Below are 27,401 nucleotides of genomic sequence, written 5' to 3' on the forward strand. Positions count from 1 at the left end.
ATTTTTCCAGATCTATCTGAAGTAAGTCAGAGTATTTGCCGTGTGTGTGTTAAGTTGCTTCAGTCGTGTCCAACTCTTTGTGATCCCATGGACTATAGCCTTCCAGGTTCCTCTGTCCATGGGATTTTCCAGGCAAGGATACTGGAGTGGGTAGCCATTTCCTTCTCCAGGCAATCTTCCCGACCCAGGGATCAAACCCACATCTCTTCCGTCACCTGCATTGGCAGGCGGGTTCTTTACCACTAGAGCCACCTGGGAAACCCATATTAGCCATACAAAAATTCAAATTGTCCACCATCTGTATAGTGTATGTATTAGCTATCCATTGTTATGTAACAAATTATTTTTAAGTTTAGCAACTTAAAACAATAGATATCTATTGTCTCACAATTTTTGTGGTTCAGGAGTTTGGGGGGTGGGTTTGCTGTGGTTCTGGCTCAGGGTCTTTCATAAGGCTTTGGTCAAGGTGTAGTCTGGTGTAGTCATCTGAAGGCTTTGCCTGGAGCTGGAATTCAACATTTCCAAGGCAGCTTACTCTCCTGGTTACTGGCAAGGGCCTCAGTTTTTCTCCATAGTGCTGCTTGAGTGTCCTCGTGACCAGGCAGCTGCTTCTGCAGAGCGATTATCTAAGAGAGAAAGAGGAGGAAGTGGCAATGCCTTTTATGACCTAGTATCTGAAGCCATCACCACTACTTCCTCTGTATGTAGTTGTTAGAAGCAAGTAAGTCCAGTAAAGCACTAAGAGGAGGGGAAATTGAACTCTAGCTTTTTCAGGGAGAAGTATCGAAAGCTTTGGGCTTTCCTGATAGCTCAGCCGGTTAAGAATCCACCTGCAATGCAGAAGACCCCAGTTCAATTCCTGGGTTGGGAAGATCCCCTGAAGAAGGGATAGGCTACCCACTCCAGTATTCTTGCCTAGAGAATCCCCATGGACAGAGGAGCCTGGGGGGCTACAGTCCATGGGGTTGCAAAGAGTCGGACACAACTGAGCGGCTAAGCACAGAACAGCACAGCACATCAAAGGCTTTAAGGACATATCAATGCATTATTTTAGTTTATTTTTTGGTTGCACCACATGGCTTGCAGGATCTTAGTTCCCCAACCAGGGGTTGAACCCATGCTGCCTGTAGTGGAAGCATGGAGTATGGACATGTTTTAAATCCACCACCGTCCCTATCATGTAAAATTACAGCTTGATGTCAGGGTTGTCTTTCAAATGGATGATTATGTGTTTTCCTGGAAAAAGCTGTCTAGCTTCCACATCTCCAGCATCTTGCTTCCAATTCATTCCTCAAGCTACTACTGTTTTTTACCCCCAATTCTCCTCTGAAGCTCTTCCCCAAGAGTTAATAATGGCCTTCTAGTTGCTAAATTATTTGGATTCTTTTCACATCTTAAAATCTCTGCAGCATTTGGTGTTGTAAATCATTCCCTACCTGAAGTTATCTTTCTTTTGGCTTCTGATACAGTACTGTTTCCTGGTTTTCTGCTTTGGTGTATTCAAGCAGTGGTGTCTCAACCTTGGGTGCACATATGGGTTTGTATTTCACATTTACATAATTTGTTTTATTGTTATTTTCGTATTGAGGACTATGTGTCTAAAGTTCATCCATGCTGCTAGGGATTGTATGTATGTAACCTGTTATTTCTTCTTTTTTTTAAATTTATTTTTTATTGAAGGATAATTGCTTTAAAGAATTTTATTTTCTGTCAAACTGAAAAGTGAATCAGCCATAGGTATGCATATATCCCCTCCCTTTTGAACCTCCCTCCCATCTCCCTCCCCATCCCACCCCTCTAGGTTGATACAGAGCCCCTGTTTGAGTTTCCTGAGGCATACAGCAAATTCCCTTTGACCATCTATTTTATATGGTAATGTAAGTTTCCATGTTACTCTTTCCGTACATCTCACCCTCTCCTCCCCTCTCCCCATGTCCATAAGTCTGTTCTCTATGTCTGTTTCTCCATTGCTGTCCTGTAAATAAGTTCTTCAGTACCATTCTTCTAGATTCCGTATATATGTGTTAGAATACGATAGTTATCTTTCTCTTTCTGACTTACTTCACTCTGTATAATAGGTTCTAGGCTCATCCACCTCATCAGAACTGACTCAAATGCGTTCCTTTTTATGGCTGGTAGCCTGTTATTTCTAATGACGGCATAGTAAGTAGTCCTGGGTGTGTATTTGCCACATTTCCCCTTTGCACCTACTACCCACGTATGGCCACACAGTCTGCTTCAAACCTGTGACCACCACAAGTCATAATACACAAACCTCCTTAAACACATACCTTCATGGACCTTTTTGAGAAGTCTCTAGAACCTAAGTACCTAGGAGGAGAATGACCAGGCATATTTTTTATTGGGCTAAGCCCTGTTAGCTTGCTCTCCAGAACAGATCCCTCACCTGTGCTTCCCGTAGCAGTGCATGAGACTTCCTATATACACATCCCCACATCCCAACCAACCCTTGGCATTGCCCAGCCTTCTAATTTTTACTATCTTTTAGGCATGAAATAATGATCTCATTGTTGTTTTTATTGCATTTTACTGACACTTTAGAGTCCTTCAGGGAAGGTAAGTACCATGTCTTAGTGTCCTAAGGATAGCATATCAAAGAAACAAGAATTGGGTGGTTTAAAATCAGAAATTTACTGTTTCAGCTTGAGAAGCCTGTCAGTGGCAGTGCATGATTTCTCTGATGGCTCTAGAGAATTCTCTCTTGCCTCTTGAACGTTCTGGTGTTGCTGGCAATGCCTGGTGTTCCTTGGCTTGTGCCTGTGTCACTCCAGTCTCATGGCTGTCCTCTCCCTGGGTCTCCACATGGTCTCTCCCTCTGTGTGTCTGTCTCTGTGTCCACATTTCTCATTTCTATAAGGACACCAGACCGGCTGGGTTAGGGTCATGTTAACTTGATTACCTCTGTGTGTGTTAGTCTCTCAGTCATGTCCAACTCTTTGCAAGCCCATGGAATGTCACCCTTCAGACTCCTCAGTCTGTGGAATTCTTCAGGCAAGAATACTAGAGTGGGTAGCTGTTTCCTTCTCCAGGGGATCTTCCTGACCCACGGACTGAACCCAGGTCTCCCACATTGCAGGCAGATTCTTTACTGTCTGAGCCACCAGGGAAGCCCAATTACCTCTGTAAAGACCCTATGTCCAAATCAGGTCACATTCTGAGGCACTGGGGGTCAGGGCTTCCACCACATATTTTGGAGGGTACACAAGTACACAAATCAGTCCATAACATGGGGTGTGTTTATTTCCATGTGAAATATTGCCAAATTAATAAGATGGCTGTAATATATTATGTAACAAATATGAAATCAGTTGAGTGCTAAAGATGCTTAAAACTTAAATCAGACAATGTAAGTACAAAATATATCCATTTAGACTGTTTGGTAAGAATAGCTGAACTGTTTATCTGTAGATTAGTTATGGAACAAATTATGATCCAAACACCAAGTTAAAAAATAAGCTATTACCCATTGTAAGACAAATCTATACATATCGTGTGTGTGTGTGTTCTTGGTCACTCAGCTGTGTCTGACTCTTTGCAACCTGATGGGCTGTAACCGACCAGGCTTCTCTGTCCACGTAATTCTCCAGGCAAGAATACTGGAGTGGGTAGCCATTTCCTTCTCCACGGGATCTTCCCTACCCAGGGATCAAACCCATGTCTCTTGCATCTCCTGCACTGGCAGGCAGATTCTTTGCCACAAGCACTACCTGGGAAGCCACTAGCAAGTATTTATTGTTGTATCTGCCCAGCCTCCTTCCTTCCTTCTTTTGGTAGCAGTGCCCTGATTTTCCTTTGTGAAACCAAGCGTTACCCATTTTCAGTTAGTGTGTGAGGCTGAGGTTGATTCTGCCTCTCAATTCTAGCTGTGGACCCAGGACACAAGCTGCGCTGATGACTGTCCATCCTGGGAATTTGGCTGTAAGTGTTGGGAAGGACACACACTCCTTTCACGGGGCTTAATAAGCTGCTGGTGTCTGCCTGGGAAGGAAGCCATTGCAGTGGAAGGCAGAGACCGGAGTGGGAGAGAGAGAGGGTTTCTTGATGCTATCTTTAAAGGACTTGGACCCAGCTACACATGAGATACAGATCTACCTCTGGACTTCCCAATTATGTATGCAAAAAAGCAATCCCTTTTAATCTAATTTGGTTTGAACTGGTGTGTAATTCTTGCCATAGAAAGAGTCCTGATAAACACATGAACTGACATGAAAAGATTTCCATGAAATTCTGCAAAGCAAAAAAAGCAAAGTGCAAATCATATATAGAATGATTCTATTTCTTTTTTTGGTCAGAAAATTAAATGAAATTAAAATAGGAAAAACAGTCCTGCAAAAATATATACAAAACTGTTGGAAATGATGAACTCAAAAAAAAAAAAGAGAGAGAAAGAGGTAGGGGTAGAATTTCTCTTTGGAGAAGGATACACAGAAGATTTTTACTTTCTTTATGATATATTTATTTCCTTATTTAAAAAAAAAGTTTTAGGGCTTCCGGTGGTAAAGAATCCACCTGCTAATACAGGAGACACGGGTTCGATCCCTGATCTGGGAAGATCCCACATGCCACGGAACAACTAAGCCCATGCATCACAACTACTGAGTCTGTGCTCTGGATCCCAGGGGACCACAGCTACTGAAGCCCATGTGCCCCAGAGCCTGTGCTCCATAGAAAAAGAAGCCACCGCAATGAGAAGCCCAAGCACTGCAACGAAGAGTAGCCCCCACTCACGGCAACTAGAGAAAAACCTGTGCAGCACAGAAAACCCACAAATAAATAAATAAAATTTTTAAAAAGTTTTAGATATTGAGCATATATTTGAATATTATTAAACAAGAGAATGCTTAGTGAAAAATTGGAAATAAATTTAAGTATCCCACAATAAGGGGCTAATTAAATAAATCATGACTCATCCAAACTACAAAGATTATTAAAAACCATGCTTCTAACTAATATATAATGACATAGTAAAATAGCCACTATTTCACAAGTGAGGAAAGTGGCAGGCACAGTAGGATTGCAGTGTTGTACACGAAATAATGGAGTGCTCCATGGTAGGGACTTCAGCATCCCTAGGCAGCCCCCCTGTATGTAACTTTCAGCAAGTTAATCTCTTTGAACTGATTCTTCCTCTGTGAAAGGTAGCAGAGGCTCATAGTATCTGCCTCACAAGGTAGTTGTGAAGAATAAATTAGATAATTCATATAAAGCTTCTGGCATGTACAAAGGGGCTTCCCAGGTGGCTGTAGTGGTAAAGAATCCATCTGCCAATGCAGGAGACAAAAGCTGTGGATTCAATCCCTGAGTGGGGAAGATCCCCTGGAGAAGAAAATGGCAACCCACTCCAGTATTCTTGCCTGGGAAATCCCGTGGACAGAGGAGCCTGGCAGGCTACAGTTCATGGGGTCGCAAAAGAGTCAGACATGACTGAAATGACTTAGCACAGCACAGGTATGTACAAATATTCCATAAGGTTATACATATGCATTAGGAAAAGATAAGAAAGAAAACCCCACAACTTTTAATAGTTGTGTTGCTGGGTGGTGAGGTTACTAATAAATTTCATTTTCTTTTATATACTTTCTGTATTTAAAAAGTTATAATAATGAAAATGACATCAGTATCTCTGATTTCCTATAAAATCCAATAGTTATAGAAGATATTATTGACAACAATATTCTATATCTCTGAAAGATTTAACACGGTTTCCCATTTAGAAGATAAGTTTATGATTACACTACCAGGTTTGTCTCCCGATTAAAAATGCATGGGAAAGGGGAAATCCTGGGAAAGTTCTCAGTCAAAAGGGAACATTTGAAGGAAGTAATAGTAATACCTTGTATTTGTGTAGCACTTTTTACTTCACAAAGCATTTTTACAAATGCTACTGAATCCTCGGAAAAGCTCATATAGATATGGTTATTTCCGCTTTACAAACAAGAAGCTGAGGCTTGGAGAGATTAAATGACAAAAATAACAAAAGTTGCAAAAAATAACCGAGCTGGGGACTTGAATTCAGGTCTTTTAGGTTTAAAAAAAAAAAAGAAAAGGATGAAGGATTAAAAAGGACATAGCATTGGTGCTATTTCAGAATCTGGAGAACTTTTTCCTAGAAGTTACCCATGATAAAAATATTAGATAATTTTTCCTGTGACTCATTCTGAAAAATCTTTTTGCCTCTTAGGGAAATTCCACATAATTTTCATCTTTTAAGAGTACTTTGTTTTTGGTGTTGTTTGATTTACATAGGGCCAAAATTTTCAGTGTGGATGCTTACTTGTGTAGTTTTTACAAAAATGATCAAATTTCAGGAGAAATTTGAATAAGGCAAATAGCTTTAGAGATTTTCAGTGTGTATGTGTTGTTGGGGTGGAGTGAATGGGAAGCTTGAGGTAAAATGAGGAACTCTTATTGAGCAAAACTGAGTAAAATGTTTACAATCCAAATACTAATGAACATTAAGTTCAGAAACTGAAAGATAATCAACCTATGTGGAGAGGAAAATGACATGTGGATTTGTAAAAATAGGTTAGTTAGTTAGTTCAGTCGCTCAGTCGTGTCCGACTCTTTGCGACCCCATGAATCGCAGAATGCCATGCCTCCCTGTCCATCACCAACTCCCAGAGTTTACCCAAACTCATGTCCATTGAGTCGGTGATGCCATCCAGCCATCTCATCCTCTGTCGTCCCTTTCTCCTCCTGCTCCTAATCCTTCCCAGCATCAGGTTCTTTTCCAATGAGTCAACTCTTCGCATAAGGTGGTCAAAGTATTGTAAAAATAGGTAGGAGCCTTAAATAAATATGGGCAGAAATAGTGTGTTTGTCATCAGGGCAGGGCCAAAAGCCTGCCACTCACAGGGAGACCAGCAAAGGCCATTAAAGGGAGTTTTAGGATGGGAGTGACATTGTCATAATGGCAACAGAGGAAGTTGATTTTGGCAGCAGCTTTGGGAAAGGACTTGAGGAGGAAAAAAATTCTGGAGAAAAAGCTTTTTTTAAGGGGAGTAATTGCATAGGTGAAATTGTAAAAAGGAAAATGCTTGAGCATGCAAGAGTTACCTGTTTTAAACTTTTATGGAACCTTTCTAGTTCAAGTCCTTTTAATCAAATCTTGTTTTTCATCTACCTCCCCACTATACTTTTAAATGCAGCTTTCATGAAGACCTATTCTAAATCATTGTAACAACAGTGTCTTTTAAATGTGACTGTCTGCTCTGACCATCTGCACCTTGTGTTGTGTCCTGACAAGACTCAGACATGTTGAATCAGTTGTCAAGCCCAACCATCTGGGCATTCCAGACTCCAGTAGTAAGCAGTAACACCTTGGGCTTGAAATTTTAAAACAAAACGCCCATTGTTTCAGACGAAATTCTGTGTCATGAATTTATGTTAAGAGGTGTTGGGTAGGGGTGAAAGGTTATTAGTCAGGCTCTTTTAATAGCTTTTTGCTTGTTGAGATGTGTTTCAGCTCTTTGAACTCAAGTCCTCCTACCATTCATCCAGCATAGTTCATTGCTGAATAAACACCTGTAGATTTTCTGTCTTTTTTTGTTTTTTAAAGTGTTTCTAATTTATGTAGCACTAAGCTTTTTGTAGTTTTAAACTATATCCAGACAAAAGGTGACTGTTAATGTGTGTTTGAAGTATGCTGGGAAGTAAGATCACAACGGTTGAAAAGAATATAATTTAAACAGTTATTATTTTCATATATGCTAATTTTTTATCATGAAATTTAAGGAGTTCTATGAACATCAGTTATGAGCCTCTTTTTTTTCATGACTTGATTTAAGTCTTTTGGGACAGAGTCATTCCATCTTCACATCAATTTTCACTGGTGTAATTTAGGAAAAGCCGATGCCATTCCTTGATGGATGCTTTTTCATCTCAATACTGGAGGATTTGTAGGATAAGCAGGCTACAGTAGAACTCATTATGCCATTGATTAAGGTGCCTGGGAGTCAAAGCATATGCCTCTGGACACTGAAAGAAGGAATTTTCTAAGGAAATGTGTTCCTGGTGACTTAATGGAATACATCTTTTGAAAGACTCAGAGGATTCAAGCAAGACCATGAGCATTCATTTGACTTTTGTAAAATCAGTCCTCTCCCCACTGTCACACTATGTTCAGCAGGATTGAAAGCAAGGCCACACATCTTACAAGGCTGCCACTTCACAACGATCATGATACCACCAGTCTCTCTCCTACAGAGTGCCAAGAAATCAGGCCCAAAGCACAGACTACAGTGAAGATCAGTACCTTCTCTTAAGTGACCATCAGAATTAATCTCATTATTGTCAAATGCCTGCTATATTTCAGCAGCACAAACAGAAGTGTAAGCTCCTGGGTCATTCATTATCGTTCATAGAGTTTAGTATATCCACTGATCTGAATCAGTCGCTCACATTCTCCAATTAGCCATACCCTTCCACTGTGTGTCTTGCAATTTATAGGACCTCTTTCCTTAACTGAAGCTTGGCTTTGAAGACATATCTACTCAGTTGTCTCAAGCGGTAGTCGTGTATCCTCCTATACCCCACTTGCAGAGGACCCTAAGGTGATGCCCTTGATTCTCAATGCTACTTTTAGTTATCCTTATTGTTTTTCCTCCCTAAGCAACAATGACAACAACCAACTCAGCTTTGTACTTCTTTGAAGTACGTGCTCTCAGACCACCATCTCTCTTTATTGAATTGTCTACCATCCTCTTGCTAACTTTTCCTTCTTCAATGAAGATTTCAGATTCTGGTTTTCTGTCTTCCTCTCCAGCACTACTCTACAATCCTGTGTTGGGTGATGTCAGCATTTATAAAAATTATCCATGTAAACACCCTAGCCTCTGAGTTCCTCAGTCTTCTCACTTCCAATATTATGTTCCTCCACTGCATTTCAGCAAAATGCTATCATGGTCATATGCCTTGAAGAACTTCCTACCATATTACTATATCACCTCTAGAAATCTTGATTTTCAGTATTCTGTTTACTCTTCTGATCAATCATCTCTCAACTTTCTATCTCTACCATCACTACCATGCCCAATCAACCTTTTTGGGGCAGCCAACTAGTAGCCTACCACTTCTTCACTGTCTATTTTTCCTTCTGTGTTGCTGTCTTTTCTGTTTTTGTGGCTTACTGGAACCAATCACTCCATTGCATATACCACAACTACCACACCCTTCTCATTTTCCATCTTACTCACTAGAAAAACCCAACCCCATATTATAGAGAATTCTTTATCTACTTTACGTCATCAACGAGCCATTGAACATGGCTTGAGAAGAGTATGCAGCCATGTTGACTGCTCTTACATCAAGAAAAATTTTAACCATAAATTTCAAGTCAGCCTTTCTCTGTTCAGTAGTCTTGCTACATTTCCCTGGTCAATTCAACTCTCCTAGGTAAGTATTTCACAGCTTTCCCTCTACCTTCAAACCTTAAACATCCCCCCAGCTCACTTCTCGGTCTTAAATAATGACTACTCTTCTGATTTGACTGAGAAAATAGAAGGAATTGGAAGAAAACCATCTCATTTTTTTCTTCACTAAATCTATCAGCCTGCCAGCATCTGTACCTAAATATTTCACCTTCCCTTCTGTTATCCTGAATAACAATCAGTGCTCCCATCTGAAGCCAACATTTCCATGTATACACCTGATCCTGTGCTTTTGACCCATCAACAATTTCAGTCCAGCAACATTTCTTCCCTTTCTTGCATCCACAATTTTTCCTTCTACTATAGATCACTCCCATTAATATACAAGCAGGATATAAATTCTCTCTAGTGTCCTTGCTCCTCTAAATTAATATCACACTTTCCTACTCCTTTTTACTATAACGCCTGCATGCGTGCTAAGTTGCTTCAGTCTTGTCTGACTCTTTGCAACCCTATGGACTGTAACCCGCCAGACTCCTCTGTCCATGGAATTTTCCAGGCAAGAATACTGGAATGGGTTGCCATTCCCTTCTCCAGAGGATCTTCCTGACCCAGAGATCAAACCTGTGTTTCTATGTCTCCTGCATTAGCAGGGAGCTTCTTTACCACTGGTACCACCTGGGAAGCCCCTTTACTGCAATAGCCTGTTACAAGAAGTCTATTATTAATGTCTCCATTTTGTCACCTCATATTTTCAACTCAACTCTATTTGCAGAATTTATACTTGTCACGATCAAATAATAACCTCTGTCTTGCCAAATCCAGAACTCATGTCTCAGTTCTTACCTGCTTGGCCTCTTACTAGCATTTGAACTGGTGATCATTCCCCACTTAAACATTTCTTCACTTGGCTTCCAGATCCCATCTCTCTCCTGCTTCTCCTGCTTCATTGACCCCTGTTTGCAAGACTATTAAATATTGGAGCACATCAGGGCTGAGTTGTTTGCCTTTGTTTACTTATGCTTATTTATGCTCATTTTCTAGATGCTTTAGTCCCACAGCCTTACATATCATCTATATACTGAAGCCTTCCAATTTATCTCTTTCCATGTGCTCCAGACTCAGAGCCCAGCTCCTACTTGATGACTCCCTTTGTGTGACTTGGATGACTACCTGCTATTTCCAACTTCAACTCCTAACTTCCTTCCCCAAAACTGCTCCTTTGCCCTGTGTTCCTCTTCTGAGTGAGTATTTGGCACCATTGATCTGAAAGTCATTCTAGACTCCTTTCTAAATTCCCTCATATTTAATCCATCAGCAAGTACTGTCAGCTCTATCATCATAATATATTCAGAATTCAGTGAAATTTCACCACCTTCATTGTTACCGCTCAAGTCCAGGCTAACAAGACTCTTCTTTTCTTCTTCCTCTTTCTTCCTCTCCCATGTGGGAAAAGGCCCACACATCTCTTTTCTGCATTCTTCTCTTTTCCATTCATTCTTATTCTCCTTTTAAAGTCTCAGTTCAGTTCAGTTGCTCAGTCGTGTCCAACTCTTTGTGACCCCATGGACTGGGCCAGAAGCCAGGCTTCCCTGCCCATCACCAACTCCCAGAGCTTGCTCAAACTCATGTCCATCAAGTCGGTGATGCCATCCAACCACCTCATCCTCTGTTGTGCCCTTCTCCTCCTGCCTTCAGGAGGCATCTTTCCCAGCATCAAGGTCTTTTCCAATGGGTCAGTTCTTCACATCAGGTGGCCAAAATATTGGAGCTTCAGCTTTAGCATTTGTCTTTCCAATGAATATTCAGGACTGATTTCCTTTAGGATTGACTGGTTTGATCTCTTGCATTCCAAGGTACTCTCAAGAGTCTTCTCCAACACCACAGTTCAAAAGCATCAATTTAAAATCTCTCCTCCAGTCTTTTGCAATATTCTTCTAACAAGTCTCTCTGGTTCAATTCTTGTCCTCACAAAACACATACTTTATATGTAATCCAGAAGTATCTTCTTTAATTGGTAAATTCGATCTTGTCATTCATCAGAGTAAAGCCCTACAGTGGTTTCCCATTGCATTTGGAATACAAACCCAGTCTTTACCCATGTTTACAAGGCCCTCATGACCTGGCCAACCTCTCTTTCCTTCACTTTGATTTAGCAAGTTGGACTCCCTCCTCTTCTTTGAATGTGCCAAACTCGTTTCTATCATGGGGGAAAATACAGCTATAGAGAATCTCGCTTTTAGGGTAGACAACAACTTAACAGAGTTCTGGTTAATTAAACATGTTGAAATTCAGATGGATCTATCAGTTGAATCAAATTACATCTTGTATATATTTGTGGATTGGTTGTTGATGAGCAGTGAACCCCACAGGCATGTCAGAAAGCTTATAATCATTCAGTACTTTGGCAATTGCAGATGCAAAAGTTGCTCTTTAGCCAAGACTGCTTGATTTGGGTTATTTACGTTACAATGTACTTCTTTTTTCCACTGGGATGTGAGATGGAAGACATTACTTTCATGATTAACAAGCACTCAAGAAATCATCTATCTCTGGGTTATATTTGAATCAACTCAGGATTCTTCTTTCCTTCTTTCTCTTACTTTACCTCTCCTGTGGGAAAAGGCCCACACATCTCTTTTCTGCTTTCTTCTCTTTTTCCTTCATTCTTATTCTCCTTTCAAAATCTGTTTTACTTGTCTCAAATACTAAGCTAGTCTATACTCCAAGCAACTTAATGGCAAAGTCAGTGCTTATGTTCTTCACTGGCATATTGCTTGGCATATAACTGGCATTAATAATAATTATAGAACGCATGGATGAATGGAAAATAAAATTACTCAGTTTGCAAACAGGAACCAAGCATTTTGTTGTTATTAGGGTCTAATAGGGGAAAAGACCTGATCTTTGTAGAATTCAAAATGTTTCATGTGGTAAGAAAAGAGTTGTCATGACAGAAAAGCCAGCAGTGGTCCCTTAAGAATTTTCTTAACAGTAAATGCTGGAGAGGATGTGGAGAAAAGGGAACCATCCTGCACTGTTGGTGGGAATGTAAATTGATACAGCCGCTATGGAGATTCCTTGAAAACTAGGAATAAACAGTCCATGGGGTGACAAAGGGTCAGACATGACTGAGTGACTGAGCATACGCACACACACACACAAACCCACACCCCAGTGTTCACTGCAGCACTATTTACAATAGCTAGGACCTGGAAGCAACACAGATGTCCATTGACAGATGAATGGATAAAGAAGATATGGTACATATATACAATGGAATGTTACTCAGCCATAAAAAGGAATGAATTTGAGTCAGTTGTAGTGAGATGGATGAACCTAGAGCCTGTTACAGAGTGAGTAAGTCAGAAAGAGAAAAACAATTATTGTATATTGTATGTGTGCTTAGTTGCTCAGTCATGTCTGATTCTTTGCAACCCTATGGACTATAGTCCGCCAGGGTCTGCTATCCATGGGATTTTCTAGGCAAGAATATTGAAGTTGGTTGCTGTTTCCTACTCCAATAGTATAATAACACATGGTGGTGGTTTAGTAGCTCAGTCATGTCTAACTCTTTGCGACCCTATGGACTGTAGCCTGCCAGGTTCCTCTGTCCATGGGATTTCCCAGGCAAGAATGCTGGAGTGGGTTGCCATTTCCTGCTCCAGAGGATCTTCCCAACCCAGGGATCAAACCTGCATCTCCTGTTTGGCAGGTGGATTCTTTACTGCTGAGCCACCAAGGAAGCCTGTGATACATACGTATGGAATCTAGAAAAATGGTACCAATAAACCTATCTGCAGGGAAGTAATGGATGATGCACACATATAGAACAGACTTTGGACACAGCAGGGGAAGGAGAGGGTGAAATGAATTGAGAAAGTAGCATTGACATATATACACAGTGCTCAGTTGCTAAGGCATGTCTGACTCTTTGCAACCTCATGGACTGCAGCCCTCCAGGGTCCTCTGTGCATGGAATTTCCCAGGCAAGAATACTGGAGTGGATTGCCATTTCCTTCTCCAATATATAAACTACCATGTGTAAAATAAATAACTATTGGGAAGCTGCTCTATAACACAGGGAGCCCAGCCTGGAACTCTGTGACAACCCAGAGGGGTGGCATGGGGTGGTGTGGGAGGGAGGCTCAAAGAGGGGATATATATATATATATATATAGAGAGAGAGAGAGTTATATATGGAAACCCACTCCAGTACTCTTGCATGGAAAATCCTATGGACGGAGGAGCCTGGTAGGCTATAGTCCATGGGGTTGCAAAGAGTCGGACACGACTGAGCAACTTCACTTTCTTACTTTCTTTATAGTTACATAGTTATGACTGATTCACGTTGTTGTATGGCAGAAACCAACCAACACAATTGCTGTAAAGCAATTATCCTCCAATTAGAGCCTAACGGGCTATAGTGCACGGGGTGGCAAAGGGTCAGACACAACTGAGTGACTAAGCAACAGCAACAATAAGAATTTTCCTAGGAACATGAATTACCTGAATGGTGAGATTTACAGCCATCATAGTTGAGGACTCAGCCTTAGTCTTACAGGCTCTAAAAACCAATATTGTCAACATACAAAGAATCCATTCATTTCTTAGGACTGGCCTAACATTACCTAAACTCAAAATAATGATGTAAGAACCGGAAAGTCTGGACATGAATTTGAGCAAACTCTGGGAGATGGTGAAGGACAGGGAAGCCTGGCATGCTGCAGTCCATGGTGTTGCAAAGAGTCAGACACAACTTAGTGACTGAACAACAACAACAACTAGAATGTCAATTTATTAGTTTATAATGAGAACTATAATCATCATAAGAATTGGAATATATGAAGTCTGTATAATCATACATGTCTGCAGGTAGAACCTCATAAGATGCTATATCAAATAAGAAGGTTACTTGGTGAACAGGAATTGGGGACACATTACAATATAGTGATTAGGACTCAGACTTGACTTCAGATTCTGGGTCTACCATTGACTAGCTCTGTGACCTTGGGCAAGTTACTAAAGCTGTGAACACCTTAATTTCTTCATCTGTAAGGTGGAGATAATAATGGTTCTTACCTGCAGAAGATGTATTTTGAGATATTTTCACACTGGTTGACTTCCTCTAAGAATAGCCATCTTCCCTCCCTCCATCCCTTCATATACATGGGCCTCTCATATCCATGTTTTACGGTATGATCTTGTACCACTGTGCATAGAGAAATGAATAAGAGGACTCTTTATTGAGATATGGCTAATCAGATTCTTTCTCTCATAAACTTGTAATTTAGACCCAGAGATTGTATCCAGTCTGCTCTCTCTCTCTCTTTTTTTAATTTGGCTGCACTGAGTCTTAGTTGGGACATGTAGGATCTTCACTGCAGCATGTTGGATCTTTAGTTGCAGCTTATGGGGGGGGGGATCCTGTTCCCTGACCAGGGATTGAACCTGGGCCCCCCGCACTGGGAGTGCAGAGTCTTAGCCACTGGATCACCAGGGAAGTCCTTGCTCTATTTTCTTGAATGAAATAATGTGAACTTGGGGTCAGGGACTGCCTATCCGTGTGCTGCCAGAGCTAGTTGAGGCTGGCCTGCAGAGAAAGGCAGAAGGGAATGAATAGACTTTGCTAAGAAAAGAAGAAACCAGGGGCCATAGGCCCCAGAGACAGCGCCTGGGGCACTGCCTGCTAGCTCCCTCTTCCAAGTCCTTCCGAAGCTCAGTGGCTTTACCTTTTCTGGAGACATCCCTGTGTTCTCTCATAAAGCTCCTCTTCTTGCTTAAGCTAATTAGGGTTGTTTCTGCCATTTGCAACAAAAGAACCTTGACCATTACAGCACTACATGGTATTTGTAAGATGTCAGTAAGTTAAGACATGTAGAACACCTGTAATAATAGTGTTCCTACCACTAGGATTGACAAATCAACTTCTTCAGTCGTGGTTCAGTTCAGTTCAGTCGCTCAGTCGTGTCCGCCTCTTTGAGACACCACGGACTGCAGGATGCCAGGCCTCCCTGTCCATCACCAATTCCTGGAGCTTGCTCAAACTCATGTCCATAGAGTCGGTGATGCCATCCAACCATCTCATCCTATGTTGTCCCCTTCTCCTCCTGCCTTCAATCTTTCCCAGAATCAGGGTCTTTTCCAATGAGTCAATTCTTGTGTCCTCTCTCTATAGGGGCTTGGATGAAGCCTGCTTTCAGTTTTCTTTGACTCTCCTATTTGCCTACCTTCATGGATAACCATCCCCATTCTGATGGACTCTTGTCTTTTTTAGGTATGATGGCATATTTTATCCTCTTCAGACAAGTCTTGTGGGAGCCATTCTTTTCATGGTGACTTTGGATTTCTCCTCTCTGATTCATTATGTGTTGGTTTTCCAGAGAACTCCAGAATGACTTTTAGAATCCTCTCATTTCCAAATTCCTTAAAGACATCTCAATGCGGTCTCCAAACACTGACAGTAGTCTGTGGCCCACTTGACTTGTCTGCTCACGGGTATTGAATAACCTGAGAGGACTTAACCATTCTATTGTCTGTCTCATTTTCACCCTCTTCAGATTCAACTGTAGGTTTCGTAGGGTCATTTATTGGGGCTACAGCCAGGCTTCTCTAGCTCAGCTGCTCTCAATTCCTTCATGGTGGTTTAGTTGCTAAGTCATGTCTGACTCTTGTGATCCTATGGACTGTAGCCTGCCAGCTTCCTCTGTCCATGGGATTTTCCAGGCAAGAATACTAGAGTGGGTTGCCACTTTCTTCTCCTGGGGATCCTCCTTATACAGGAATCAAACCCAGTCTCCTGCATTGCAGATGGATTCTTTACTGACTGAGCTACCAGGGAAGCCCCAATGCCTTCAGGATTAAATATTAAATCTCTTGATTTTTTTGTTTACCTTCTTGGACCCTGCTCTTCTGAGACCTTTCTCTGTGATGTAGGCAAGGGTAATGATGGAATCTGGGGAATAGCGTATAGACCAATTTGATCCAAACATTGGAGAAAAGTGGGAGATGGTGCTAGAAAAATACGATGGGGTCTATAATGGGATTGCTATTAAAAACAATAACCTGGATTCTCTGCTAAGTGGCTTCAGTCGTGTCCGGCTCTGTGCGACCCCATAGACGGCAGCCCACCAGGCTCCACCGTCCCTGGAATTCTCCAGGCAAGAACACTGGAGTGGATTGCCATTTCCTTCTCCAATGCATGAAAGTGAAAAGTGAAAGTGAAGTTGCTCAGTCATGTCCGACTCTTCGCGACCCCATGGACTGCAGCCTACCAGGCTCTTCTGTCCATGGGATTTTCCAGGCAAGAGTACTGGAGTGGGTTGCCATTGCCTTCTCTGAGATTGACAGAATTTCCATGTCAGGAAAAGGTTGAACTTGAAGGTCAGGTGCTTTTTCTCTCGCCATCACTTGACAACCACTGCTGACTCCATTGTGCTGGTGAGGAAGAACTCTCTCCCATTAGCACTGCCACTTCAAACTTGTTATTGTCACCATTTTTACTGCTTTTGCTGAAGGTTCTTCAGTCACAAGTTCTCCAACGTGAAGGACACTTTTTATGTCAGTACCATTTTGGAGGCCAGAACAAACTGTGTTCTTACTTGCATGAAAATTACCAGGCTGACATCGTACAGACTAAAAATGTTCACATAACAGGACTTCTATAAACAGATCCAAAATACTAAATTTTTTTAAGAGATTTCACTACAGCCATCAGATATCTACATATGGTTTGTAAAGCTTGTCTTATGGAAAATGTGACCTGCTAAAGTACTGGCACATGGTAAGTTGAGAATTTTCTTGAAGGGTAAAAACCCACACAAGTAAGATTTACATTGCTTCATTGATTGAAGGAAACATCATAATTTCTTAAAAGTAAGATGTCTCTTTGCAGGACAATTTACAACATTGTTTGGTTATTATAGACTTTTTTTTCTGTGTTAAATGAGTAATTTATTGAAATAAGATTTTATTTTTTTCAGTTGGTTTGTAAAAATATTTACTTATATTGGTACTTTTATTATATGTAGAAAATAAATATTTTCTGGTGTGGTAAACATCCTGAAAAAATGAAAAATCGATCACATTGTTTTGCTGCTTGAATCTGAGCCTCTGCTTCTCTGTTATCATATTATCAGTGTGGCTACTATATTACTATCTACTTGTCTTCTACTTAATTAATAATTAATATATTCTATGTCAGTTATTAATACACTAGCATTCAGGCTAAATTTACACTTGCAAAATAGTAGTAAAACATTAATGCTTTTATTTGGATACATCAAACAAAAAAAACACTAACAGATAGATGACAAAATATCAAGATAATTGTGGCAAAGCTGTTTTTATTTTTTATTTTATTTTTTATTTTTTTTTTTAAATAAATTTATTTATTTTAGTTGGGGGCTAATTACTTTACAATATTGTAATAGTTTTTGCCATACATTGACATGAATCAGCCATGGGTTTACATGTGTTCCCCTTCCTGGACCCCCCACCCACCTCCCTCCCCATCCCATCCCTCTGGGTCATCCCATTGCCCCGGCCCTGAGCCCTTGTCTCATGCATCGAACATGGAATGGTGTTCTGTTTCACATACGATAATATACATGTTTCAATGCTATTCTCCCAGAACGTCCCACCCTCACCTTCTCCCTCAGAGTCCATAAAATTGTTCCATGCATCTGTGTCTCTTATTCTGACTCGCATATAGGGTTATCGTTACCATCTTTCAAATTCCATATATATGCATTAGTATACTGTATTGTTGTTTTTCTTTCTGGCTGTTTTTAAATGTATCAATTTGATTGACCCAATTCCCTATTTCACTTTGCTATAGATGACCTCATAGGAATATATATTTATAAACCATTGTGGTTTTTATTATTATCTCAGTTGGGTAGTAAGATTACTGTTATGTGTATATCTAAAGTGGTTTTTGCAGTATCTCAGAACCACCTGGAAAATAGGCAAGTAAAGCCAAATTTAGAAGATAAACCTTGAAAAAGATAATGGAATAGGGCCTGAGCCAAAGGCTATGGTTCTACAGAACCCACTTTTTTTCATATCTTTCTGTCTCCTCTATTCTTCTCACTCTGTCCTGAGAGCTTACTGGATAGTATATTTCATTCTTTTTTTGTTTTTAATCAGATGATGCTTCCTGCTACAGAAAATTGTGGCATGTTTATCAAGCCTTCTCTATTTACCTTGGGAAAAGTAATCAGTTTTAATTTTGAATCAGATTTAAACACAAAACAGGGAGGAAAAAAAAAGGGTTTTTCTGGAATCTATAATAGAATCCAAGATGCTGCCCACTGGGTTTCTCCTGAACTTTTTTTTTAGTAATTTATTTAATTATTTGTATACTTATTTTTGGCTGTGCTGGGTCTTCATCACTGTGCACAGTCTTTCTCTAGCTGCAGTGAGTGGGATCTGCTCTCTAGTTGCAGGCTTCTCATTATGGCGCCTTCTCATTATAGTGGCTCCTCTTATTGCAGAGCAAGGGGTCTAGAGCGTGTGTGCCTCAGTAGTTGTGGTGCATGGGCTTACTTGCCCCTCATCATGAGGGATCTTCCTAGACCAGGGATCGAACCAGTGTCCCCTGCACTGCAAGGCTGATTCTTAATCACTGGATCAGGGAAGCCCCTTTCCTGAATTTTTGATGTATGAAGTCACAAGGGTGAAAAGCAGTTGAACTTGCTCAAGAAAATGATGATGTAACTGGTAAAAGTGGGCCAAACTGTATGCAACCAACAGAGGTATCCCTGTTTATCCTGAATGCTGGCAAAAAACGATATTGAAACAACTTAAGAAAAAGTGATTATTGTCTTGAATGCTGGCATCAGAATTCTTCTTAGGGAGAATGTCAAACTGTCTTTGTTTTGGAGGAATGCCTCAATAAGTGATTGAGATCCTGAAGTCTTGGTCATCTGCTGGTGACAAAGCTTTAGAGAGGAGTCAAAACTGCTTTGTTTGGGAATTTGCTCAATAGGAGGAAAGAAATTCTTGGCTACTAAAAGGCTGTTGAGAAGACAGAGGAGGGAAAAACCCATGTTAAGAGAGTGAGCATGACCCAGGGATCATGGTGGAGGGCCATGAAAAACCACAGGTGGTAGCTGGCTGAAAGGACTTTCAACAAGTGAGTATAATAAAATTCTACTTTGAACTGTTTGCAAAGCTGTGCTTGATGGGACTCCTTCCTGTAACTCCCAGCTCTCCTGTGATATCTGCCACTCTCACAATGTTTCCAACTTTGTTGGTCTTCTTAATAGTGAAAGAGCTCAAAAGTGAATCTTCCAAATGAAAGAATGAGCCTGGAGGCAAGGGTAATAATATAGTCCTCCATCCCATATCTCTGAGTAAAAGGTGTGCAGGCTGATTTTTTAAATCTTAAGGAGCTAGGTTTCTCCAGCTGATATCTTGGTTTTATGGGAGGGAATGTGTTTGTTTCCTTAATATAGGTATGGGAGATAAAATACAGTATGCCTAGTTAGATTTGAATTTTAGGTAAACAAAGAGGACTTTTTGAATGTAACTACGTACCAAACATTGCATTGGGTATCAGTTTAGTTCAGTTGTTCAGTCGTGTCCAACTTTTTGTGACCCCATGGACTGCAGCACGCCAGGCTTCCCTGTCCATTGCCAACTCCTGGAGCTTGCTCAACTCATGTACATCGAGTTGGTGATGTATTGGGTATATTTTTGTACAAATGAGCACTCTTTTAAGGGTTTCCACAGATGCCCAAGGCAGTTACCTCGCTGAATTTGGGGCTCATTCCCAGTAAACAGTACAACCTCTTGGGGAAGAGACTAGGGTCTGACCAAAGGCTATCCCAGGGAACACGTTTCTTCATTTCTTTCTGCTTCTCTTTCCTCCTCACTCTTACCTTTCTCCTACAATTCTTTCCCATGATTCTCTAAACTCAGCTGGGGCTGCACCAAGGGAAGAAATTGATAGGTAGCACATAGTTAAGTCTCCTCCTCCATAAAGGGATGATAATAATGCCTTCTTATAGATTAGTTATGAAATTCAATTTTGTTAATACAGTAAGTCTCCTATAAATGAAAAAGTTCTGTTCCAAGAGTGCCTTTGTTAGTGCTACTTGTTTGTATAAGTCCAGCGAGGTTAGCCTTGGTACCCAACTAACACAATTGGCTATATAGTACTGTACTGTTCAGTTCAGTCACTCAGTCGTGTCTGACTCTTTGCGACCCCATGGACTGCAGTGCGCCAGGCCTCCTTGTTCATTACCAACTCCCTGAGTTTACCCAAACTCATGTCCATAGAGTCGGTGATACCATCCAACCATCTCATCCTCTGTCATCTCCTTCTACTCCTGCCCTCAATCTTTCCCAGCATCATGGTTTTTTCAAATGAGTCAGCTCTTCACATCATGTGGCCAAAGTATTGGAGTTTCAGCTTCAACATCAGTCCTTCCAATGAACACCCAGGACTGATCTCCTGTAGGATGGACCGGTTGGATCTCCTTGCGGTCCAAGGGACTCTCAAGAGTCTCTTCCAGCACCACAGTTAAAAAGCATCAATTCTTCGGCAGTCAGCTTTCTTTATAGTCCAACTCTCACATCCATACATGACCACTGGAAAAACCATAGCCTTGACTAGACGGACCTTTGCTGGCAAAGTAATGTCTCTGTTTTTAAATATGCTATCTAGGTTGGTCATAATTTTCCTTCCAAGGAGTAAGCGTCTTTTAGTTTCATGGCAGCAGTCACCATCTGCAGTCATTTTGGAGCCCCCCAAAATAAAGTCAGCCACTGTTTCCACTGTTTCTCCATCTATTTGTCATGAACTGTTGGGACTGGATGCCATGATCTTAGTTTTCTGAATGTTGAGCTTTAAGCCAACTTTTTCACTCTCCTCTTTCACTTTCATCAAGAGGCTCTTTAGTTCTTCCTCACTTTCTGCCATAAAGGTGGTGTCATCTCCATATATGAGGTTATTGATATTTCTCCTGGCAATCTTGATTCCAGCTTGTGCTTCCTCCAGCCCAGCGTTTCTCATGATGTACTCTGCATGTAAGTTAAATAAGCAGGGTGACAATATACAGCCTTGATGTACTCCTTTTCCTATTTGGAACCAGTCTGTTGTTCCATGTCCAGTTCTAACTGTTGCTTCTTCACCTGCATACAGGTTTTTCAAGAGACAGATCAGGTGGTCTGGTATTCCCATCTCTTTCAGAATTTTCCACAGTTTATTGTGATCCACACAGTCAAAGGCTTTGGCATAGTCAGTAAAGCAAACATAGATGTTCTTCTGGAACTCTCTTGCTTTTTCAATGATCCATTTGATGTTGGCAATTTGATCTCTGGTTCCTCTGCCTTTTCTAAAACCGGCTTGAACACCTGAAGTTCACGGTTCACGTATTGCTGAAGCCTGGCTTGGAGAATTTTGAGCATTAGTTTGCTAGCATGTGAGATGAGTGCAATTGTGTGATAGTTTGAGCATTCTTTGACATTGCCTTTCTTTGGGATTGGAATGAAAACTGACCTTTCCCAGTCCCGTTGCCACTGCTGAGTTTTCCAAATTTGCTGGTATATTGAGTGCAGCACTTTCATAGCATCATCTTTTAAGATTTGAAATAGCTCAAGTGGAATTCCATCACCTCCACTAGCTTTGTTCGTAGTGATGCTTCTTAAGGCCCACTTGACTTCATATTCCAGAATGTCTGGCTCTAGGTGAGTGATCACACCATCATGATTCTCTGGGTCGTGAAGATCTTTTTTTTTTTTTTTAGGTTTATAATACTTTTCACACAAATAATACATAAAACACAAGCACAAAAATAAAGAAAACATTTAAAATCTTATAGTACAGTACCTTGAAAAGTACAGTAGTGCAGTACAACAGCTGAGGTGCTGGCATTGAGTGAACAGGCAAGAAGAGTTACTGAGGAGGGAGAGAGGTGGGAGATGGTAGAGCTGAAAGACTGTCAGCAATAGGAGACAGTGGGCAAGCGCAATTTCACTCACGCATGACATTGATGGCACAGGCTCTGGTTACTTACCGGATTCAATTCTATCTACAATTTTATGAAGATGATCAAGTGACGTCTCGGTAGTAGCTCTTTTTTTCTCATCACAGATGACATGGTAGCACTAGACTTCATTCTGAACAGCTACTGCAACCTTAGTGTATTGTTCTACGTTAGGGTCCTCAAAAACTAACAGTTCCTCCTCAAATAAAGAAGTTCCCCTTGCCATTTTCCACATCATGAATCTCTTCTGTTCTTCAGTTACTTCTTCTTCCTCTTGTCTTTCTTCATCCTTTCTCTGGGCCTCCAATTCCTACGTATCTTCATTAATAAGAAAAAAAAAGGAAAACCATCAGAAAAAAAAAATAAGCTCCCTGTGTTCCACAGCAAGGAGTTCAGTGAAGTCGTCCTCTTACAGATTTAGCTTGAAATAAAGATACTGTAGTACTGTATTCTATATAGTACTGTAAAGTACACAAAAGCACAACCACTTGTAGAGGATGCTCACACGTGACAATGTATGCCAGAAACCTGAACTAACTTATATGATTGGACATGTAAACACATGTTTGCATCTTTGAAAGTTTGCAACTTGAAGGTTTGTATGTAGGGGACCTATGTACATGTAAAGTATTAAGAATATACTGGCTATTACTACTTTACTAGGTAAAATACTTACGTCTGACTCAAGGGCATGGAGTCTAGGGTCTAGAAACCTTTGACGAGTGCAGTCATTATGGTTTCCTCTCATTAATTTTCTCCACACTGTAATGAGTGATCTTTGAAAAAATAAAAATCTGACCATGTTATGGCTTTGACTTAAAGCTTTGAAAGTTTTCTAGGACTTTGAAGAAAGACATAGTAGGTCCCGAATGCTTTCTCTTTTACCTATTTCTCAAATTTAACTCCTTATTAACTCATTGTTTAACTTCTATTTCTCCAAGTTAATTCCTTTCATTTCGCATTTTTCAGGCAGACAGATTTTTCAGTGCCATTAAGGTTCCCTATATGCTGTGCCTTCTGCCTGAAATATTTTCCTTCTTCCCCCACCCCCACCCCACTGCACTTCACTATGTCAGTTCATACTAATTTTCCAGTCTAAAGTGAAGTCTTCTCTGACCTCCTAGTCTAGATTACAAGTCACAGTTTAGAGCACCCTGTACTTTTCTTTCATAACCACTAATTACAGTTTCTAACTATATCTTTGTATGGTTATTATATCATAAGCCCCATGAGGACAGGGATTACACCTATCTTGTTAGCTGTTATAGTCCGCAGGCCGAGCATAGTACCGAACACGTACCAGGTTGTTGCTGCTGCAGCTGTTTCATCAATAAGTCTTGTCCAACTCTTTTGGATCTCATGGACTGTAACCTGCCAGGTTCCTCTGTCCATGGGATTTCCCAGGCAAGAATACTGGAGTGGGTTGCCATTCCCTTCTCCCGGGCATCTTCCCGACCCAGGGATTGAACCTGAGTCACCCAGTAAACTCCTTTGACAGGCAGACTGTTAACCACTGAGCCACTTGGGAAATCCACATACTAGGTACTCAGCCCCCCTCAAAATTTTAAAAAATGAATTAGAGTTATGTTAGACAAGAGATCAGTACCACTGCCCATAGACAGATCTGGCCCAATACCTCTTTTTGCGTGGCTTGCAAGCCAAGAATGGTTTTTATATTTTCAAGTGATTTGGACAAAATAAGGAGAATGACATACCTTGATATATGAAAATTAAATAAAATTCCATTTCAGCGTCCATAAATAAAGTTTTATTGAAACATAGCTCTGCATATTCATTTATGTATTCTCTGTGGCTACTTTTGTGCTACAGGAAGAGTTGAGTGGTTGTGACAGAGCCCATATAGCCTGCAAAGCCAAAAATATTTACTGTCTGGCCCTTTACAGAAAAAGTTTGCTAACCCTTTTAAACAATAGTAATTTTGGGCTCTGGGGCATTTTGTGTTCATAAGCACCTGCAGGTGGCTTTTCTCAATTGTTAACAGTTAGCTTCTGTTGCTGAAACAAGTGATCTATTTATTTTGTTTAGTGGGAAGGATTATTTAAAGAGACTTTCCTTTGTCCTTTGTTTTTTCTGCTTTTCTGTCAACAGACAGAACCCCCAAGGCAGTTAGTCATATGGTAAACTCCTTTGCCAGTGGTATGATGGCATAACTGTTTCCCTCCAACCCACAATTTCCCAATTTTCTAGATAATTTATTAATTTCTTTCCCAAATGAGAAAATAAGTTGATAGGTGGTAGCAATGAATTTAAATAGAGTGCCTACATTTTCCCATCAATTTTCCTTCAACTCATAAACTGGGAATGGATTAAAAAATGTTTTCTATTTTCTCATAAAGTGACCATATTCCCTTCCAGTTACAAATTCATACTCACCAGAGCAGAACTTTAAAATACATGTTAAAATCTAATGAGGTTTTAAGATGGTTGCAAAGTGATTTCACTGGATGACCATCCCAACAGGGACAGGTGAACTGTTCATTCCTTTACATAATTTAATATAAAAATCTAATCTGAAAAATAACCACTGTTTATGCTCTTGGCTATTGAATTTAAAGATATTTTTAGTGACTGAGTAGATAAAGAGGATTGTACAGAATATAGGTGTCTTTTTTTTTTTTTTGTCTGTACTGCATGGCCTGTGGGACCTTAGTTCTCCTGTTAGGGACTGAAAATGGATCTTGGCAGTGAAAGTGCACAGTCCTAACCACTGAACATCCAGGGAATTTCCTTGGTGTCTTTTTTACATTATGCCTTTTACTTCTGAGAAGTTGTTTCTGAGTAGAAATAGATCTCATTTGAATAATATTCTAAAAATTCTCTGAGTAATTCACTTATAAAGTCAGTATTCCTTAATTTATCTCTTCTTTAAATTCACATTTTTACACAAGGAATCTGTTTAGAATGGAAGTCCCCTTGTAATGATAAAGGGAAAGAAAAATGGTAAAATACTAACATACCAGTGGTAAAATATTTTGGAAAAAATTAAGATTTTACTGATAAAATATCTCAATTATAAAGCTCCTAAGTGATCTAAAATAGGTATAGAATTTGAATGCAAAATGAATATAATGTTTTATTAATGGAAGGTGATACATTAATCACATATTCCATGAAACAAGAAATCAACTATTTGACTCAGTTTAGGAGGTGGTATTTCCAGACCTTTACCATGGCATCAGATTTATTCTACAAGATGCTTTAGCCATTATGAGCTATCCTATCATAAATAATTTATATCCAACTGGGTTGCACAATTTTAAAGAGCACTTTTATATATAAATAAATAAATATATTTAAATATATATATTTGAATTACTCTAACACAAACATTTCTCCATGTGCTTTAATATGGCTTGTATCATCATTACAATAACTGTGATACAGGATAGATACTATGATATTCATTGATGGTTATTGGACACTTAACCTACATTTTTGGAAACTCAGAAAATATGTGTATTATATGGGTAAAATTTTTTATAAAAGAGCACTTGAATTTTTATTGTTTGACTCTTTGACAAAAAGGGGCAGCATTCTAAAGACTGAACAATGGTTTTCAAAGAGTGGTAAGTTTCCAAAATGAAAGGAGGGAAACTCTGTAAGATCTGATAGATGCAAAAAAGAATTCAGGAAGCATTTTGCAAGGGCCTCCCATAAACAATAAGAGTTTCTGTACAAAAATTCTGACAGGAAGCTAGCAAGTCTATTAGTTATGATGCTCTAATATTTATTCATGGGCAGAGTGAAAATTAACAAAAAGTCAAATAGTTTTTCCTCTTTCTCATAAAAATTATGGAGGGAAAAGAAAATCTTAGTAATATTTTAATTTCTAAGCCATCTTTTAAAATGGATGAAAAGGAGCATTGGATCAAGTACTGTGAAATGCAATGAGTTTTCTAGCCTCAGTTGGAAGTTTGTACAAGTTCTTTATAATGTCAAATTTATTCAAAGAGCTTTCATTCTGAAGTTATAACTCTCTCCAACCAACTTTTGGTTTTCAGATTTTCTTGTTTTATGAAGTAACCTTCCCAATTTTGGTTTATAAAATATTCTTGTTTTATGAAATAATGGGGAGAATAGAAAGATGATTTATTTATATTTATTTTTATACCATTACTTTATGAAATAAAAAAGTTGTTAAACCTATATCAGTTCTCAAAAATTCCTTGCAAATTTTATTGGTCATGAAAAAAAAAGGCTGGGAACCAGTGATCTAGACTAAGTGCAAAAATAAATAAGATATAAGTAAATCTATGATAAGATAGATTTACAATAAAATATTAAATAATTAAAGTACTCCTAAAATAGTGTTCTGGTTAATTAGATTTTCATATTGTAGGTTAACCTTTTTGTCTCAGCCTTGATCATTCAATTCGACATGCATTTATTAAAAGCCTTCAGATATATCAGGCAGCATTCTAAATGATGCTGATGCAAAGATGTGTATGTATGGCCTTTGCTTGTTGGAAACAAACCAGATTAGTGCAAGAGGTAGAAATAGAAATATTTTAAATTCTGTCTTTAGTGTGATGTGCTGTGCTGTGCTTAGTCACTCAGCCGCCTTGACTCTTTGTGACCCCATGGACTGCAACCTGCCAGGCTCCTCTGTCCTTGGAACTCTCCAGGCAAGAATACTGGAGTGGGTAGCCTATCCCTTCTCCAGGGGATCTTCCTGACTCAGGAATTGAACTGGGGTCTTCCTCATTACAGGTGGATTCTTTACCAGCTGAGCTACCAGGGAAGCCCCTTTAGTGTGATACCTATAATAAAAATTACATATGTATATATGGTATAAGAATAATTAAATCAGGGAGCAAGTACAATCAGAGAAGGCTTCACAAAACAAGTAAAGCTTCTTTTAGGTTTTGATGGACAGATGGAAGAGTCCACCAGGTAAGCATGGAAGGGAAGGCTCTTCTACACAAAGGAAACCTCATGCCACAAAGCACTGAGGCTTGAAAAATCATGATCATTGATATCTAAAGTGAAGCCATTT

General features: G+C 39.9%; 1 protein-coding gene across 2 annotated transcripts in view; it reads right to left on the reverse strand.

Moving 5' to 3' along the window:
* Positions 1-15,755, reverse strand: part of OCIAD1 (OCIA domain containing 1) — a 51,885-nt gene extending 36,130 nt beyond the window's left edge. Inside the window, exons 1-3 of one of the 2 annotated variants that reach the window (XM_081590481.1) lie at positions 15,620-15,755; positions 14,472-14,601; positions 389-626 (exon numbers count right to left, since the gene is read on the reverse strand). The gene's annotated coding sequence lies outside the window, so the exon portion shown is untranslated. The remainder of the gene's footprint in view (positions 1-388; positions 627-14,471; positions 14,602-15,619) is intronic. The other variant, XM_081590479.1, reaches the window with a different exon arrangement.
* Between the last annotated feature and the right edge of the window lie 11,646 nt (positions 15,756-27,401).

The sequence above is a fragment of the Giraffa tippelskirchi genome, chromosome 1, assembly GCF_054371585.1.
Source record: "Giraffa tippelskirchi isolate mGirTip1 chromosome 1, T2T-mGirTip1v1.2.pri, whole genome shotgun sequence".
NCBI lineage: Eukaryota > Metazoa > Chordata > Mammalia > Artiodactyla > Giraffidae > Giraffa > Giraffa tippelskirchi.